This window comes from Pipistrellus hanaki, assembly GCF_964339955.1.
Source record: "Pipistrellus hanaki genome assembly, chromosome: 2".
NCBI classification, from domain to species: domain Eukaryota; kingdom Metazoa; phylum Chordata; class Mammalia; order Chiroptera; family Vespertilionidae; genus Pipistrellus; species Pipistrellus hanaki.
In genome coordinates this window covers 162,999,313-163,015,976 of record NC_140504.1, presented here as the reverse complement: position 1 = coordinate 163,015,976, position 16,664 = coordinate 162,999,313, and the positions used below count along the sequence as shown (strand labels likewise).

The window sequence follows — 16,664 nt, the reverse complement described above, 5'->3', positions numbered from 1 at the left end:
TGACCCAAGGGGGAGAGATGTAGGATAGCATGGTCTTGTCAGAGCCTAGAACTGTGCTGTCCAATAGTGTAGCCATTAGTATGTATGGCTATTTGTGTTTAGATCAATTAATATTAAATGGAACTAAAATTTTGATTCTTCAGTCACACCAACCACATTTCAAGTCCTCAATGGGCACATGTGGCTAGTGGTTACCTTACTGGACAGCAAGGACACAGAACATTTCCATCACTCCTGTGGACAGCACTAGAGGTATTTAACTTTGAATGACAAATGCAAATGGTTAGAGTACAAACAGAAGAGGCTGGAGAAGGAGGTGTGGGGCTAATCATGAGGAGTCCCCAGATGACAGGGAGCTGCTCAGGGTTCTAGGCCAAGAGTGACATGCATGTGTCTGGGTTTTAGAAAGGCCTCCTAGGATGCAAGGTGGAGACTACATGGCAAGACAGGGAGAAATTGTGAGAAATACAGTTAACTGGTGCAAAGACTTATAGCGATGGAGAGGTGGGAACAGGAGGAAGTGGGCCAGAGAACCAATACCGGCTGTAATGAGAGAGGGAAGAATCTATCATTCCCAGGATTATGGACTCCAAAAATTTGTGCAGAGAAGGTGACCATCACATAGAACATGCTAGAAAAGGGATGAGGCAATTAGAAACAGATGATAGATTCCAGCCCCAGGATCCTGTCAACCTGATTCTCTCCAGCCTACTAAGTTCTTGCTCACCCCTGGGTCTTTGCTCATACTGTTCCCCTGCCCAAACACTCTTCCCAGTTCTGTGCCAGGTTGACTCCAATGAAACCTTCAGAACTCAGTTGAGATAGCATTTTTCCAGGAAGTCCGAGATTCAATGCCCAGCCCCTCGCCTGAGTTGGGACTTTCCTTTGTGATCCCTCAGCACCCTGGGCATTCCCTGAGCATTCCCTCTCCTGGTACTTACCATGCTACTCTGTAACTTCATTCTTGGGCTGTAGAAGTGGCTACAAAAGGAGAATCTGGAGAAAAGAAAGCCTGGAGGCCAGTTATTAATTGGCAATGGCAGCAAAGGACAGAAGAGGACACAATTCGGAGAATGCTAAGGTTAACATGCCTCTGACTTGGGCTCCTGGGCACACACAATGAAAGGAACATTTGGTAGACAGATTCTCAGGGAAAATGTTCAAGATTACATAAGAAGAAAAACAAAGATGAGAGGAAGGCATCCTAGGGGAACCAAGGAATGAGAATGGGAAGAAACCTTTACCAACAGCATTCCATATAAAGGGCCCCTTACCACATTCTCTTATTTAAATCTGCACAAGAGCTTAGGGAAGTAAAAACTGCCATCCTCTTCTTAGCAGTGAGTCATCTTACACTAATAAATATAAAGGCAGCTACAAGGTGGTACTTGGGCACTGACTTATCTTCCATGTAAACCATTCTAAATTCACAATAAACAAAGATTCCTGATTTTCCCCCAGAGAGTGAGGCAGATTTCTCAGGGTCTCCCAGGTAGAAAGTATCAGGACACAAACCTGCATTTTAAAAACTTCAAGTTGGGTCCTTTCCCTTATGCAGTAAATGCTTTAACAGGCTCTCAGAGTATGAGATTCCAAAAGAAGAAACCTCAGCGATTCTAGTGTGGAGGTGAGACAGCTCACTGCCATTGAACAGGGTAGCTATTTGTCCTCCAGAGAGCACAACACAGTGGCACTATCACCTGGGCCACCTAGACCAGGTAAATCCACATTTCTGGAGGTGGGGCCCAGATGATGGCTATATTTAAGGGTTTTATATAAGTTGAAGTTGCAACCAAGTGGTCAGAAACACTAGCCTAAATCTAACCTCCTCACTGAGCAATAACATTGGAATATAACTTCTCTCCAATCTATACTAATAAAAGAGAAAGATGCGAATTGACAGTAATTTTGCGACAACAACCAGCCAATCAGAGTATACAAATTAACATAACAAAGATGACACATTAATTTGCATACACAGGTGCCAAGCAGCTGAGGTGGGATGCAGGTGTTCTGCACCACCCCAGAGAATCCAGGTCTCTGAACAGCATGGGAAGGTGGAAAGTTGGCTCCAGGCCAGAGCGAAGGTGGTGCAGGCAGCCAGGGGAAGGAAGGCCCATTCTTGCACAAAACTTTGTGCATCGTGCCTCTAATACATATATATATATAATGCTTCTACAAAACCAACCCCAACTTTCAAGTTCAGAATTCATATAGAAGCACATTCATGAAAACCCACACACAGGGTCCAGCTGGCCACCTTTTTGCCAGAAGTACTGCCCGATCCATCAGTGTGAATTGTGTTTACTAATACTTGTTCTCACTTTCCTGGCAGATGAGAATTATAGGGATATAACAGAGAGCACTGTAAAACATTATTTATTAGTGGGCCAATAGATAATCATGTGAATCAGGTCTTACATATTCCACTTGCCACTGAAAGAATGGAATGCTACATAGCTAATAATAAGGCAAGGGCCTTGATTAAACACCCAAACCATCATTCAATAATGAGCTTGTGCTGATATAATTAGCAAAGAGGAACCCTTATGAATATCCAAATAAGTCCAAACCTGAAAGGCGCGAGTCAGCATTCACCCCACAGAGGTGCATTATTTGTAATGTGCGGGAAATGTTTTTCTTCCAGTACCCGACTTCAAGAACTTTTAATTAGCAAAGTTTTATTCATAGGAGTAAAGATATACTAGATCCCTGGTGAAGGCTGCCAGGAGTCTTAGGCTATTTTGCTGGGAAATTACTCTATTTCAGTTACATAAGGAATAATATATGCTTTTTAGTTGCACAATAGACTGTTGTTTGAATAGGTCTTGAAAATTACTAGAAGCTTAATTAAAGCTTGCTTGATTTCCATTTTGTGCCAGAATACTAAGTTTTGGTGGCTATTGCCCTCTGTTCCCCAAAAACGAGTGATCTAAAAAATCACTGGAATATAAATTTACCACATCTATATAATAAAAGCCTAAGCAACCATTACTGAGGAATGAGAGGTCACTATGATGAGCACTGGCCACCAGGGGGCAGACACTCAATGAACAAGCTGCCCCCTGGTGGTCAGTGTGCTCCAACAGGGGGAGCACTGCTCAGCTAGAAGCCAGGCTCACAGTTGGTGAGTGCAGCTCCCATGGCGAGAGCCTCTCTTGACTGTAGCAGCAGGCCAGCATGAGCATGAGCTGCACAGCACCTGGCCCCCAATTTAGGATCCTCCCAGGCTGTCTGACACTTGGCACACTGCTACATCCCCTAAGGGCTCCCAAACTGCGAGAGGGATGTCTGACTGCCAGCTTAGGCCTGATCCTGCATTTCGTGAAACAGGCCTCTAGGTAGAGTATAAAACTGTGTACTGCACATGCAATTTTAAAAAATGCACATACTGTCAATGCAGCACATAATTAAGATTTCCCAGATGAACATGTTTGTTTCTTTAAAACACTGTGAATCTTATAACTGGTTGTGTTTGTCTTTTTCTTTGGACCACGGGGAAGCTCAGAATCAAATCTGTAGCCCACACCAAATAACTAACAGGACCTATTGCATGATTTTACGTAGCAACTATTTCCTTGTTTTCATAGTTCTCTAATGAAAATGCCCTATAATGAAGCATTTCTATAAATCCCCTCCCATTATCTTGTAGCAAGGTAGGATATAAGGCATCACATTTTATGTAGCACGTTGTATATAATCCTGAAAATGTATGTACCAAAGATATGCATGTGCTTATGGAACATAATTTTGAAAACTGGGACATTCCCAGAAAATCTGGGGTACATGACCATTGCTTGGACCAAGAATCTTCCTGGGAAAATGCCCTCAGAGGCTTGCTAACTTTTCCTCTCCAAGGTAATGCTGGGCAATACCCCACAACAATCACAAAGAACATTCTGGTAGCACATAAAACCATTAGGTTAATATCTAAATAAGTTTGGGGGCGGCAACTAGAACAGTGGTCGGCAAACTGCAGCTCGCAAGCCACATGTAGCTCAAGAGACATGGTTTGCCTCTCTGTTGACTAATGAGTTTGCCGACCACTGGAATAGGGGCTTAATCACAAGAAACAGCAACAGCCTGTAATTATTGGAATTGAGAGTTTAGGTGAGTATAGGTCAATGGTCTGACCTAGATTCTCGAGCTGCAGTATGCCAACCACTGGACTAGAAGTACAAAATTATTTGGAAAGGATAAAGTCCTCTTCCATTTCCCCAGGCACATCAATGGCCACTTTCCAAATATTGGACCAAATTTATCCAATTGATTCTGTTTATCTCTGAAGAAGGGTGCTTTCTCGGATCTCTGAGTCAGAAGGCTCCTTAGGCTGAGAAGCATGCCTATACCATGTGTGAATACATCACCTTGGTCTGTGAAATCAACACAGAAGTGTTTGAGAGCACAGGTTAGAAACAATGGAGATGAATCTGAGAGCAAACTTGGAAAGAGAAATCAAGAGAGGGAACGTGGAGTCCAAAAAAACAAAGGCTGGAGGAGTCATCCAGCTTGTGTGCAGATCCCAGTTCCACCACTGTGATTATAGACACCTGATGCCTCTTCAGAGAGCCTCATTTTGCCCCTCCAGCTGTAGAAGTCTAATCTGCATCCCCTCCAGTGGTCACAGACAGAGCAGGCTTTGGAAACAACAAAGTGGTTGATGAACTCAACGGACCATTATCAGAAACATTTTGAGGAGCAGGGATCTTTCCAGAGGTGCTTCTTGAGATTGTAAATGTAAATGGTTAATAGGCATGTGTTGGGGGTTGGACAAAGCAATTTCTCAATGACATTCTATTCAATTCAACCCAGCCAGTAGTTCCCTGAGCATACTCTACCTCCTGGGCCTTCAGAAAGGGGCTAGGGAAACAGTGGTCCACAATACAGACATCTAAGACTGACAGACATCTCAACAGTTCTAGATCTAGGTGAATATGCAAAACCCCATGGCAGGGAACACACAGGAGGGGACACACAGGAGGCACCGCTTGGGATGTCAGGAAGACTCTGCAATTATGTATTCTTATCCTCACTTTGCAGCAGACAAAAGGAAGGCTAGAAACAAAATTAACTAGCCCAAAATTACTTGTCCAGTGAGTGGCAGGCTGGCATTCTACCCGAAGTGTCTACCTGGCTCTTCACCAAAAGAAGGAAAAAGAAAAGGCCAGTTAGATCTGTTTTAAAAAATATCTAATATTCATTCATATTCCAGATTCTTTTGTGTCTCCTTAAGAAGTTTTATACCACTCTTTGATCTCAGCTGGTCTCTCAGCAATGACTGGATCACTGCTTCCCATTGAGAGACAGAAAGAGAGAGGGGGGTGAGGAAAGAGAGACTGGTAAGAGGGAAGGAGGGAGGGAGGGAGGGAGGGAAGGAAGGAGGGGGGAGAAAGAAGGGAGGGGGGAGAAAGAGGGGGGGAGAGAGAGAGAGAGAGAGAGAGAGAGAGAGAGAGAGAGAGAGAGAAGAGAGACTCTCTTCAGATGCAACAATCTCCACTCTGCTTCCTGTGCCAAACCAGGCAGGCTGGCCCTGTTTCCAACAAAGCCTTCCAGAAGTGTGCCCTGTGCCCTGCCTGAGTAGGGTGCAGAGACCTCAAAGGCAAACTGTCTCATTGATAATTTAATTCATCCAATTAAATACACGGACCACACTTTATGCTCTAAATTGGAAATTTTCATCATGAATCATCACTCTGTGATACTGCTGTGATCTATAGCAGAAGGCAAGGGAAGAAAGAAACTATACACTGAACTTTGGGGAGAAAACTGTCCCAGACTAATGGAAATAAGCAAGACCAGAATTTGGCTCACAGTTAATTGGGGAGTGTTTCATAACAACCCAGAGAAAAGGCACTGAGAGCTTTCATTTGGATACTCTCACACCTCATTTATGAGGTCAACATCAAGGAAGAGGGTGTGTGTGTGAGCATGCATGTGTGTATATGTACATGCTTGAGTGTGCATGTGTGTGTGCATGTGTGTGTGTGTGTGTGTGTGTGTGTGTGTGTGTGTGAGAGAGAGAGAGAGAGAGAGAGAGAGAGAGAGAGAGAGAGAGAGGAAGAGAGACATGAGAATTAGCCAAAGCCCCAGTGCTTTTATATCTCACCTCCATTGCTTCTTCTTGCTACTCTGGTCTTTGGGTTTCCTTCAATTTTGTTTGTCTCATTACCCAAAACTAGCCCATTACCAATTACTTGAGAAAGAATCCCGGGGTGCAGTCCTAGACTTCACTCTGCCTCACCCACTACATTAACTCATCAATAAAAACAGAGTTAACATGTGTTAAGTTTTTAAAAAGTACCAGGTGCTTTGCTAGGATAGATAATTTTTTTCTCACTTAATCTTCCCAAAGATGCCACAGGGAGAGTTATATATTTTCCCTTCATTAAAAATCAGCAAGTGGAGTCAAAAGAGTTAAGTTGTCCAAGGTTCCATAGCCAGAGGAGGGAGCGGGTTGGGGAACCAACACTCAGTCCAGATCTGTTGGACTCCACTTGCCCACCTCTCTCCACCACCCTAATCAAGGCCCTCATTACCTCTTGTCTGGATAAACACAATCACCTCCTAATTATTACTCTTCTTACTTCCTCTCCTGCCCCTTCTACTTTTCTACTATAAGAGTGTGGAGGCTGATGTCAGAGGAGTATCATTCTCCAAGTGGTTTTAACACAAGATATAACAGATATTTGGGAAATCATACAAATGCAGTCTTTTATCATTTATCAGAGAAAAAGCAAGGACATGGATTCCTTTCAACCGCAGTGCTGAAACCACACATCCCTCTTTACTCCAGGGAGTGCCACAACCTAGTTATCTCCTCAAATTATTCTGACCTTCCAAGGTCAAGTCCTGTTAGCCCTTTCTAATCCAAAATTAATTAGAGGATAACAGACCCTGGATTGTTGAGACGGTTATTTGTAAGCAATCTCTTGTCTGGAGCACATGGTTTTGCAGGAATCACTAACCCTAATAAATTCTCCCCAGCACTGGCCACCTGCTATCCTGTGTCCCCGTCATCTCTGACAGTAAAAGGGCAGGCAGGTCACAATGTTGATCCTGGAGATACAAAGTTGCCACCACATTGTCACTGATAAGGAGAATTAGGCCCATCCACCCATCATATGGAGAGGAGAGGGATGGATGGACACAGGCATCCAGGGAGGCAAACAGGAGATTAATTAAAAAGACAAAGAGGCCCTGGCTGGCATTGCTCAGTAGTTAGAGCATCAGCACACAAACTGGAGGGCCTCAGGTTCGATTCACAGCCAACGGCATGTTCCTGGGTTGCATGTTCAATCAGGCCCAGTCAGAGTGCATGTAGGCGACAACTAATCCAGAAGTCACTCCCACATCAATGTTTCTCTTTCTCTCTCTCCACCCCCTCTCTCTTTCCCCTCTCTCTCCCTTCTTCTTTTCCCCTTCCAATCTCTCTAAAAGTCAATGGAAAAATATTCTCAGGTGAGGATTAACAACAACAAAAACAGAAAGAAACAGAGGAATTTGACCAGCTCTGAGAAGTATTTCAACATTTGTTGGCAGAGAATAGCAAAGGGATAAAAATAAACAAGATCACCATACGAGTACCTCATAGCCAGAAGGACCCAGCAGGATACCTAGGAGTATATAGAAGCTAATGCTAGGACTGAGCAGAGGGAGGTCTAAGAGCCTGAGGCATGATGTTCAAGTCAATGTCTGTACCTATTAAAAATCTGGAAACAAGAACAGACCCCATATGAGTAGTGGCTCTCAAACTTGAGTGGACATTAAATCACCTGTAGGGCTTATTAAGGAACAGAGCCCTGACCTATCCTCAGAGTTCCTGTTCAGTGGGTCTGGGATGGGTCCCTGAGATGGATATCCTAACCAGTGTCCAGGTAAAGCTAGTCTGCTGGCCCAGGGGCCATACTTTGAGAACCATTGCTGAAGAGAAGAGAAGGCAAGGTAATTAGGGAAGAAGCCAGCTTCAGCTGTGTGTGAACTTCTTCCCAGTCCATAAGGATGGTCACACTCAATCTTCCTAACAATGATGAAAGCTGGCGTTGTAAACCACATTTTATACATGAGGAAACTGAGGGGCAGAAAGGTAAAGTGGCCTTGTCAAGGTCACACAGCTAGAAAGAAGCAGAGTCAGGGACAGTAGTCAGGTCTTCAAGACCTTAAAACTACTTTACTGGTTCTCAAAAAAAAAAAAATAGGTTTTAGCTCCAGGAGAATCTTAGAAAGACCCATTAGCTCCCAAGGCTACCTTGTCTTCTGTGAGATGCCTCTGCAAACCCACAACTCTTTCCTCCAATAGGCAACAATTCAACCCACCTCCAAAGGGGACCTGACTCTAACTTCTCTACTTCAGGATTCTGCATTTTATCAAAAAGCCATCAGCTTTCTGGCCATGGGGATGTCGGCACCTGGGAGACCTCACAGGATGGTGCAACGTTCCCTCTTTTTGTACTGAGGCAAAGTCTTGAGTGGATTTCAAGACTCAAAACAAATGTGAAATTATTATAGCCTGATCACTCTACAGTTTGTATGGGATGTCACTGTTCATTAATCCTTCCTTTACCCCCGTCTCATTCCTTGAAGACCACCCTGACTGTGCTCTCTTAGGTACTCCTGAGGCAAAGCTCTAAGAACCATGTCCTCCTCTCTTGTTGATGGTTTCACCCCCTCCTTTCCTTTTGCCCTCTTGCTCATAAAAAAAGCTAAGTGGGTCACCATTTGATGGGCTCCACTCAAAGTTCTTGCTCACAGAACCTTACAAACCATGGTAGACATTGATTTTCCATCTTGATCAAAACACTGGAGCACACATATGAAAGTCTGAGGGTGTATCATGGTGCCTGGACCACAGGGGCAAAGCAGAGGGACAGAATACCTGGCTCTCATGGGATACTGACTCAGTTTAGGCTATGGAGCCCCAATCCCCTAATATGTAGTATGTAGTTGATAATCCCCAAACCATACTATCTCCCAGGATTGTCATGAGAATCAAAAGATACTATACACATGAAAATGAACATAAATCCATCCTGTAATAACGGTGAAGCCCTGCAGAAGCTAAAACCATAATTGTATTAGCTGCTCTTAGTGCCAAACAAGCAGGGCACATCATGGCTAAGAGTGCAGTGGTTAGAGTACAGGCACTGGACCACACATGTGGCTTCAAATCCTGGCTCTTCCCCTTACCACTGTGCCTTTGAGGAAGTGTTTTAACCCTTTTGGACCTCAGGTTGCCCACCCAAGAAAGAGGATTAAAGGAGTTGAAACACTGAGGACAGTGCCTGGCACATCGTAAGGGCTCAGTGAGGCAGAGCTGTTTTTGCTGTCATCAGCATCCTCCTCCTCACTGTGATTTTGGGAAATTCTCCTTCCTATTGTAGCTGTGCCTTCCATGTTCTCCCTGCACTGTGTGGTGCTCCTATGGGTGCCTTCTTTGCTAAGGGCCACAGCACTGTCATTGATGGACAGTTGGGGCAGGTTAACCTTCCCTTGGGGGAAAAAAAAAAAAAGAAAGAAAGAAAATCTTACAATTCCATTATCATGTATATTTTTTGAAAGTTCCAACCAATTTTTTTCTGTATGGATTTGAAAAAGAGTTCTGAATTTCCTCTTTGAGTTAATTACTGCATTAATCAATTTTCGCAAATAAATTCATTTGAATGAGAATCACCAGCCACCCTGTGGAGAAGAGCATAGTTGCTTGAGCCAGACCTTGGTCCTAATCCTGGATCCAGTTAGTGACATGGCCTTGGGCAAGTCACTTAACCTCTATGTGCCTGTTTTCTCATCTGCAAAATGGGTATAATAGTAATTCTTAGTCCACAGGGTTATTGTGAGGTATAAATGAGTTGTTTCAGCTCAAGTGCTTACAAAAGCCTGTAGCACCCTTAATAAGTGCTGGCTATTTTGTTATTTGATGCTTTTCCTGATGCCTCAAGACAGTGATAAAAGAAAAGGCTTCAATGACGGATAAAAGAGGAAAGAGCAAACCTGTTCTGTGAGGCCAGAGACGGTTCTTCTTTTAACGTGCTGTGTCACTTTGGAAAGCCCCTTTCCCTCTTTGGGTCTTTGTTAAAGAAAAAGAAACCCCACTAATATTTAGGTATATACAATTCTTTCCTCTCACCAAGCCAGCCCCATTAGCACATCTCCAACCCTCATTTCCAAATTCGCATCCAAACAATCTGAAATGCTGGCCTGTGTGCTAGTGGCAGTGGTGAGCCATGCGGAGAACCATGGGAAATGGGCTGAAACCATATCTGCCGCCAGTCATCAGGAAACCATGGAACCCAACCACACCCACTGCTGGACAGTAATTACCATTTAGGATATAACCAGCACAGTACACTGTGGCTTTGCCTACAGACAGATGGCAGGACAAGAGGCCTGGTCTCACCCATGTGCCTATTTGTACATGTGATACTTAGTAACACTGGGTCTTAGGTCTCAGGAAATGAATACAAATGACTGATGTATAGAAGACACCTTTCCATGTTCTACCTACAATGGGATGTGGGGACAGAACATACTCTTGCCTGACATGGGTTTCCCCATCATTCAGAATCACAGTGGTGCTACTGTGGACAAAGCAGGATCACTCCTTCATCCATCCATCATTTAGTCATCAAATACTTACTGAGTCTAGCAGAAGCCAGGAAATAATCCATGGGGTCAGAGCAGCAACATCAGGTTCCACATGATGGTCTTTTTCTTGTTCTCACCATTTAAAACACACAACATGGGTGTCCACTGATACTAGCAGGTTGACTTTTTAATAGTTAAGGGGATTTTTTTTCACCCTTCATTCAAATATAATATTGAGAGGCCACAACGCATTAACAGTAATAAAGAGACCTACCACTCACCGAGCACTTCATGAGTGTACTTGCTTATGTATGTCTCTTAAGACTGTGTTGGTCTCATATCATCATATTGTCACTAGAGGCCCGGTGCCGAAAACTCATGCATTGGAAGGGGGTGGGTCCCTTAGCCTGGCCTGCCCCCTCTCACAATCTGGGACTCGTTAGAGCTGGTCCTGCACCCTGCCCACTTGTGCGTGGAAGGCGATCCGGGGCCAGGCTAGTTGTGCGTGGAAAGCGATCTGGGGCCAGGCCAGTTGTGGAAGGTTGAGGCAGCAGCAGGGACTGATTCAGCGCTGCAGCCCTTTCCCCTCTGCAGAGGTATGGTGCCAGACACAGGCCTTGTTGCAGTCTTTGTGGATGTCTCTGCAGAAGGGGCCACACTGGAACCGAGACCACACAGCCCCCTCTCCCACTGCTTCTGGGGAAGAGGCCATGGTGCTGGATCAGCCATGCCATAGCCTCTCCCATGCTGCCTCTGCAAAATGGGCTGCAGCACTGGACCAGCCCATATCTCAGCCTCTCCTGCACCGCCTCAGTGGAGGGGAGGGAGCCGCAGCGCTGGATTGGTCCCTGCTGCTGCCTCTCCCACATCACTGCCTCTCTTTCGCCACTGGCCTTTGTCCCTCGCAACCACTGTGGCATTGTCTAAAAGGACATCTGGAAGGATGTCTGGAAGATGTCCAGTCTATCCAGTCTAATTAGCATATTACCCTTTTATTAGTAATGATTTTGCAGAGAGGAGGCTAAATAAGATGGAAAGCAGGTAAGTAACTTGTGTAAGTCCCAACTGTTGGAGGTGCTACAGCCAGAGACTAAACCCAGTTCTAAACACAGACCTGGGCTTGTCACCAGAGCATGCACTGCCTCCAGTCATCACCAGTGAGATGGAGAGAATGATGTGGGACTTGGTGCAGCCAGCCTGAGGTTCCTCAGCCTAGAAATGGCAATGCAGGGTCGTGAGGACAGAAAGAAGTGCATGAGTGGAGTCCCCAGGAGTAGGAAGAGTCCAAGTTCATAACTTTGTAGGTGGGCAAGGTGATTTCAGATTTCTCTTCCAAAGAGAATTACACCAAGTTGAGCTGAGCTCACATCTCAGCACATCTCTTTTCTTTCTTACTCTGTCATGCGGCAGGAGGAGATGACCAGGCAGTGACAGCGGGAGACGGGTAAGTGCTGGGCAAGCCAGGGGCTTAGCACACATTACTTGATTATTTCATGACGTCTTGGACAACATAATGAGGAGGAGCTTTTGTTAATGAAAGGTTTATAATAAGTCTCGGGTTAGCCCAACACTCATATAGACAATTGTGTCTAATTAAGGTAATTTTTGTCACTTGAGTTATGGGGCATCTCTCAATGAGGTCAACAAAGCTAAGTGGTAAAGGAAATTCCAGATCATTATAGTTACCACAACAGTGGCCATCATTCAAATAAATCAGAAATTGAAAATACTTCTGACTCACAGGCACATTACAGTAAGCGAGGAATCAATAATGTCTGATAAAGTCCTATTTGCTTGAGCAAAACTTAGCCTTTATGTAGTCTGAAAATTCACTTTTGTTTGCCATTTGAAAGCAGGGAGAAACCACATATGATGATAACTGACATTAGTAATGAGAGAAGCAGATAATTACCAACATATGTCAGGCACTTCCGAAGCATTCCATGGGTAATGGCTATTTGATCCACACAAGTCTATCACATAGACTGAAACCATTAGCCCCATTTTAGAGATGAAAATATAGAGGCACAAAATGTTCACTTGATTGAAGCCACACAGCAAGAAGCAGCATGTTAACTGTTAACAAAACTACTACTCTTTCCTTAGCACCTACTGTGCTTTAGAACATTGCCAAGCACTTTATACATTTGATTTTTAAAAACTGATGTTAAAAGCACAACATGAACTGGATCCAATTATCCCCATCGTACAAATGTGGAAACTGAAGCTCTGAAATATTAAGTAATTCAAGACCTCATGCTGTTAATTAGCACAAGAGCCAGATTTGAGAACCAGATTCACCCAATTCCAAATCCACGGACTACTCATTAGAGCACATGGTTTCCAGTCCCCTTGGAATATATTCCTCTTCTCCAGTCAGGAAGTTTCTGTACTCAAACAGGAGAGACAGACACACAGGAATCAAAAGGCTCAAAACACCACTTAACAAAGACGACAAAACACCTGTTTAACTTCACTAGGATAATTTAGAGTCAGTTATTTTTAAAATCCAGGCAATGTAATCTTACTCATAGAAAATGCTTTGGAAAGCAATAAAGTGAATTAAATTAAACTATGATTTGAAGGTGATGATTTAGCAAGCTGTGGGGGTGTTAGTAAAAATGAAATAGAAGATCTCTTTGCATATATCTCCCCAAAGAATATCATATAATAAGCAGTCTTTGCACATAAAGTAATGAGAATATAGTACATACAATAAACATAAACTATAATAAATGAAAATGCACTTTTTCTATAAAATCTATCTGCCAAACTTATACAAACCAGGTGGAATGTTATTAAAATATGAGCTGGAAGAAATGAGAAAGGATGTTAGTAACTTATAGCAGGCTTGGGCTCCTTTATATATTCCTCCCTTCCTCGTGTCTATGCCACTACATGCTAAACCTTTCTTAAGCACCTCCTTGCAACAGACTCTATGACACAGAGTAAGGAATGTCAAGTTGAAGGACTGAAGTTGCCCCCAAGGAATCTGCAGTCTAGCAGTGCAGGCAGACATGGTCCTAAGGCAAGATGATTAAACAAAGTGTAATAAAATCTCTCAAAACCTTCCTACTATATTTAGAAGAAAATCCCAAATACTAAGTATGACCTTTAAGACTTTAAGTATAGGGATGCATCTCGTATTGTTCTGGCTACATACCAGGAAAGTATGCTTTCTTCCAGTCTCCCAAGTATCCGAACCTCCTTGACCTTTGCATTCTCTCTTCTACTTGGAGCACAGCTCCTCCATCCATATTCTAGCCATGCACACGGATGCACACATGTGTCTGTATGCGCATGCACACACACATGTACACACACACACACACACACATTAAGCATGGACTTTTCCTGGGAGAATAAAGGAAGCATTTCCAGAGGAAGGGACATGCCAACTAGAATCTGAAGGAGGAGGTGAGAAAGAAAGACAAATGTGAGACAGAAGATCCAGTAGGTGGAGGTGCTGAACTATAAAAAGCAGCGCATGTTAGGAGGACAAAGGGAAGCATGGGGTACTGGAGAGTGCTGGGTGCAGGATAAAACAGGAGCAGCCTCTGAGGCCCAGTTCCCCAGGGTCAGCTGTCAAGGTAAGTCCCCTGCAATGAGCTGGAGCCCCGAGATGAGGAATGAGGGCATTGGTCTTATGACATTTGTTTTGAAAGAAACAGCCTCTGGCAGCTGTGTGCAGGAGAGACCAGAGCTGTCCAGACAAGGGAGGGAGGCTGGGGCAGAGGGAGACTCTCTAAGGTTACACTTAGTGAGGACTGGCACTGGACTGGAAGCTGCCAGAGAACTGAGTCTCCATCTAACCTGTCAGAGCTCTGGTTAGCTTCCTGGTTACCTCACTAAGTCCCTTCTGAAATGGATTCAAAAGAAGAATGGTGCTCCTGCAGCTTTCCTTACATACTTCTCTGGGCAAAGCCAGAATTCTAACTAGCAGTAATTTTTAAAAGAGGGATTAACTGTATTACTTCCTTTCTTGGCAAAGTAAGAATTCTAACTCGGAGGATTTTTTAAAAGGGGGATTATCAAATGGATACCTTTTAAAAGACCCTTATACAGGCACTTCAGCAAGGAACAGAGCAGCAGGAACTGCATGTGCAGCCAGAACAGGACAAGCATGGCTGCTCCAGTAGGGTGCCCGCACCTGGAGGGAAGGAGCTGCCTTGTCACCTTCCCAGAGGCTTGGTGGGAAGCGACAGCCAGCTTGTCTCCTGATGGCTCAGCAGACACCACTGCAAGAAAGCACTTCTCTCTGGAAGAAACTTAACCACAGCAATGACAGCTGTGAGTGAGCAGGAGGACTGTGGGCTATGCACAAATCATTTCTTCATGTTTCCCTGGTATGAAAACAACTCTGAAGGTAGTGAAATCACTGGCAACTGACAGGGCAACTGTGGATGACTGGGAGATAGAATTGTTGCTCCCAAAGATTCAGCAATGTTAAAAAAATAAAAAAGGTGGGGGGATGGGGTTTGGAGTCAGAAATATGAGGCTAATTTCTGCCACATGAACAGCTCAGAGTCACATGTCTCCAAGCCCACATTTCGATTCCTTGCCTGCCACATGAGGAGAGTGGCCGGTCATTCACGGCACAGTTTTAAGGAAAAAGTGACATAAATGCACAGGAGAGGGGTCTAGAGCCTAGTCCTAAGTGATAAAGTATTAATAGTGGTAGCTAAGTACTAATATGGAGAAATCTAAATTAGGCAGGAATGCCATCTACAGTCCACTTAGGATTTCCTGGGTGGAGACGGGATCTAAGGGGGGACTGGTCAGTTGAGCCTCAGGGCTCAATGCAAGGAAAAGGCACAGGGGACTCAGGGAAAGTCCACTAACCTGGGGTCCCCAAGGAAATTGAAATAGATGAGGCAAACCCAATTATGATTCTCCCTCTAGCAGATTACTTTGTGTTTATTTGTTTGTTGAAAAAATAGGTATTACCTACCTAGTAATATGCTGATATCAAGTCTGAATCCACTTTCCTGGACTTGACTACATTAGGGCCCTCCCACATAGCTAGCTCACCCTACATTTCAAAATTTATGCAGAAATGCATGCCAGAACAGTTCCAGAAACTGGGAACTCGGCATGAACAAAAACAAAACAAAACTCCATGCCCAAATGGGAACTTCCTCTCCTAGAACTCTTACCACCAGAGTAATTACTGAAATCATTACCCAATTGCAGTCACATCTTTTAATAATACTAGAGTCTTTCTGTAATTAATTATCTGAATGATCATCTATTGCACTCAATTGGAAGATATATGAGAATAGAGAAGGGTCTGTGTCTACCACTACTAGTAAACCTGCAGAGCACAGCATGAGCCTGAACCCTGCCAGGTGCCCACGAAGGGAGTTCTTGAGAAGTTCAGATGGAAGAGGGATGCAGGCAGGAATGAATGAATGCCATTGAAATTTCCACAGCATTTTATACAGGCTGATTTTAGAAACGGGTTAAGGAAAAGGAAGGTGTTCAAACAAGCTGCCATTGTCACAAATTCAAGCAGCCTTCCCTCTTTAAGAATTCCCTTCGATCTCTGCAGTGTGGTTCTCATATTTCTGCCAAGCAGAGGTACTTCAGAACAAGCCGCAAGGTAGTAATTATCCCACCCAATATGCCTATAAATAGTTCTGGGCAGCCCTCCACCCCATCCTTATTTCACTGCTGCAATTCTGGGCTGAATTTGAGCGGCAGATTTTTTTAAAGCCTTGGCAATTTGGAGGCTGTTGTTGGCTTATAGAGACTGTGCTTGCAGGTGCAATAAATAAATAAATAAATAAATAAATAAATAAATAAATAAATAAATAAAAATTTAGCATGCACAAAAAATACAAGGGGGGTCAAGCTAAATCCTTCGAAAATATGGCCTTACATCTTTTTACTTTCCTGAATTTTTGATGATAGGTATTTTCTTGGTGTGCTGCTCATTTTAATCGCATGGTAGAATTTGGCAGTTCCACTTGGGAATTCATTGAAATGCAGAGAGAAGCCAGGGTTATAACTACGGTGTTTCCCCCAAAATAAGACATCCTCCAAAAATAAGACCTACTTACAGGTTTCCTTCTGAGTGAAAT

At 43.9% G+C, this 16,664-nt stretch overlaps 1 protein-coding gene across 1 annotated transcript in view; it reads right to left on the bottom strand.

The window, feature by feature from the left end:
• DAB1 (DAB adaptor protein 1) overlaps positions 1 to 16,664 on the bottom strand; it is a 377,824-nt gene that overhangs the window by 155,877 nt on the left and 205,283 nt on the right. The gene's annotated exons all lie outside the window — the stretch shown is intronic.